The following is a 3,559-nucleotide window of genomic DNA, read 5'->3' as shown; positions in this document are numbered from 1 at the left end:
TACTATTATTATTGTTACTATTGTTGTTGTTTATAATTGTTATTTATAATTTGTACAATTAACCTCCCTATGGTTCGACTCCGGTCTTGCCGGGTTATTTATTACTTCAACACTCCTACACTTCGGAGAAGATATCAATCTTTTCATCGTGTCATGATCTGACAGGGACCTATCATTGGTATCAGAGCCATAATGACAACTAACAAAGAGCGTATTGAAATGTTAGAGCAGAGAGTGAGAGGTTTACAAGATGAGGTGCAACAACTTGGACTTGGAATGAATGATCGTATGTAATGGCTTGAAGAGTCTTTAAAAGCTTTATCTAATGTTGTTCTCTCCTCAAAGGCAATTCAGTCCTCACCCTCTGTGAAACAGTGACACATATCTCACTATCAACCTGACGAGACAGAAGTTCTTGTCTGAACATACCCACTCTTCGAGCAAAAATTGAGTTTCCTCGATTTGCAGGGGATGATCCTATGGAGTGGTTCAATAGAGTAGCACTGTATTTTGAATTTCAAAGAACTCCTGAAGATCAAAAGGTGTGCTTGGCAGCTTTCCACCTGGAAGGAGAAGCAAACCAATGGTGGCAATGGATGAATTGGACATACAAGGAAGAAAATCGAATTGTGACTTGGACTATATTTGCAGATAACCTATGGGCACGATTCGGTCCACCAGATGGAGAAGACTTTGACAAGGCTCTTTCACATATAAAACAAAGTGGTTCTCTTCGAGATTACCAAAGAGAATTCGAGAAATTGGGCAATCGAGTACATGGATGGACTCAAAAGGCTCTTGTTGGAACTTTCATGGGCGGATTAAAATTGGAGATAGCTGATGGAATACGAATGTTCAAGCCGAAAATGTTAAAGGAGGACATCAGTTTAGCTAGAACCAGAGATGAACAACTTACACGAAAAAAAAAGATTTGTTCGCTCAATCCAACCAAATCACCCTCCAGCAACCGTCACTCCGATCAACCAAAGAACAGTGATAGCTCCTAAATGATTAGGCTAGGAAGAGATGCAAAAACGAAGAGCCCAGGGGCTATGTTTCAACTGCAACGAACAATTCACACCAGGCCATAAATGCCTAGGGGCTAGACTGCTTGTCATTGAAGGTCACGATGATGTGCAAGATGAAGAGGAAGAGGTAGAAATAAAAGGTAGCAGAGAAGATGAACTTGAAGTTTCTATACATGCATTGATAGGATGGGCATCTCTATGGACAATGCGAGTAGCTGCCACCATTAAGTCCCAACCAATGATGGTATTAATCGATAGTGGATCTACACATAATTTTTTGAGCGACAAAGTGGCTAAAACATTGCGGCCTGCAGTGGTTCCGACAAAGTCTTTCATAGTTCATGTCGTCAATGGAGAGCGACTCTTGTGTCAAGGGAGATTTGAGAAGGTACCAATAGATTTACAAGGCATTGCATTCTCTCTTACTTTCTATTCCTTGTTATTAGCAGTTCTAGACATGGTACTAGGAATACAATGGTTGGAGATGCTGGGATCTATAGTATGTAACTGGAAGCACCTAACAATGGGATTCAACTGGGAGAATCAAGCACGAAAACTATAAGGGATACAAAGGCCCATTCAAGCTACTTCACTTGAGACCATTACAAAGGAACACTGACAGGGTCAAATGGTTTTTGCTATATATGTTCAAACTTTGGAAGAATTTCCTTGGGTTGACACTCAGTCGGATATGCAGCAAATTTTAAGTGAGTTTGAGAATGTCTTTCGAGAACCCACTCAGCTGCCTCCATTACGAGAAATCGACCATTATATACCTCTCAAGGAAGGCACCCAGCCCGTCAATATTCGACCATATCGTTATGCACATTTTCAAAAGGAAGAAATTGAGAAACAAGTGCAGGAAATGCTGGATATAGGAATCATCCGACCAAGCATCAGTCCTTTTTCATCCCCTGTCCTTTTGGTGAAAAAGAAAGATGATACTTGGAGGTTTTGTACAAATTACAGAGCATTAAACGCAGCTATGATTAAAGATCGATTTCCTATTCCAACAGTGGATGACATGCTGGTTGAGTTGTACGGTGCTACCTATTTTACTAAGCTGGATCTTCACACTGGTTATCACCAGGTACGAGTTCATGCTCCCAACATTCTGAAAACTGCATTTCGGACATATAATGGCCACTTTGAGTATCTTATTATGCCTTTCGACTTATGTAACGCTCCATCTACTTTCCAAGCCACAATGAACTCTATTTTCCATCCCTACCTCCGACAATTCATATTAGTCTATAGTCTATAGTCCTATATGGGAATTGTATTTGACTCATGTGAAGAAAACATTAGAGATTTTGAAGAAGCACAGCTTCTTCATCAAAGCAACCAAATATGACTTTGGTAAGCTAGAATTGGAGTATTTGGGCCATATTGTGACAAATCATGATGTCAAGACAGATGGAAAGAAGATTGAGGTTATGGTAGCATGGCCACAATTTACTAATATTATTGAATTGCATGGCTTTTTAGGCTTGACAGGATATTACAAGAAATTTATCCGGAATTATGGAGTACTCGCTCGTCCTCTCACCAATTTGCTCAAAAGGGGGATTTTAAATGGGATGGAATTGGAGCTATTTTGACCCAGTAAGGGCGACTAATTGCATACATGAGTCGATCTTTGGGGGGTTACTAAATGCACCTTGTATCGTTTGGGATGACATCTCTTTAGATTTTATCGAAGGATTGCCATCTTCACATAGCAAGGATAGTGTCGCACGTCCCACGCCCGGCGATTTGATGATTTTTTATTATGTTTGCTGGATTTATTATTTAGAAGTCGCCACCTAGTATTTGATTGAGGGTTACTAGAAAACCCGAATTTACTGATCGTTATCAATGATTCGAGGATAAGGGACTGATTGTGGCTAGGGAAGGTATTAGCACCCCTAGCATATCCTACCTGAGGTAAGCTGCTTTGTAATTTGACGTGATTTGAAAATTTAAAATATTAATCAAATTCTAAAGTTTTAATAAATCAGTTATTAAATCCAAAAATACATGTAGAAACATATTCTTACATTTTCATGGAAAATATAACATGATTTTATTTGTCCTTAGATATTTAACCATATTCAAATTAAATACTTAATTCTTTTTTGTCTTTTTTATTTTTATAATTCATTAATATAAATAAATAAAAATCCAAACCCACACTTCCACATCACTTTTGACTATGTTTTTCTGTTACAATTTTTACAACATAACATAAACTAAAAACATTTAATAGAAATTTAAATACATATTCAAATATGTCAAAATTAAAAAAAGGTCCCTAAAGAGTCTAGGAACTGCAGAGGAGGCCTTCTGGAACTGTGGAGCAGTGGTGGCACGTCTCCCCACACACACCTATAACCCACGCACCACCGCGAAATCTAGAGAACGTGGGGAGATCCGTAATGGTTTCCTCCCCTCTTCACCCTCTTGTCGGCTATGAGCAACGAACTGTGGAGCAAGGGCGGCGTGTCTCCCCATGCGCGGCCATCATTAGCGGCCCGTGGGTTCACGCACCC

The 3,559-nt window shown here is 39.4% G+C and overlaps 1 long non-coding RNA gene across 1 annotated transcript in view; it reads left to right on the top strand.

Annotated features, from left to right (window-relative positions):
- The first annotated feature begins 2,890 nt into the window (after positions 1-2,890).
- The window catches only part of LOC105140674 (uncharacterized), a 14,561-nt gene continuing 13,892 nt past the window's right edge, over positions 2,891-3,559 (top strand). Inside the window, exon 1 of the long non-coding RNA XR_845218.1 lies at positions 2,891-2,966. This is a non-coding gene — a long non-coding RNA (uncharacterized LOC105140674). The remainder of the gene's footprint in view (positions 2,967-3,559) is intronic.

This window comes from Populus euphratica, unplaced genomic scaffold (assembly GCF_000495115.2).
Source record: "Populus euphratica unplaced genomic scaffold, PopEup_1.0 scaffold112.1, whole genome shotgun sequence".
Classification (NCBI taxonomy): domain Eukaryota; kingdom Viridiplantae; phylum Streptophyta; class Magnoliopsida; order Malpighiales; family Salicaceae; genus Populus; species Populus euphratica.
This window is presented reverse-complemented; position numbering and strand designations above follow the sequence as displayed.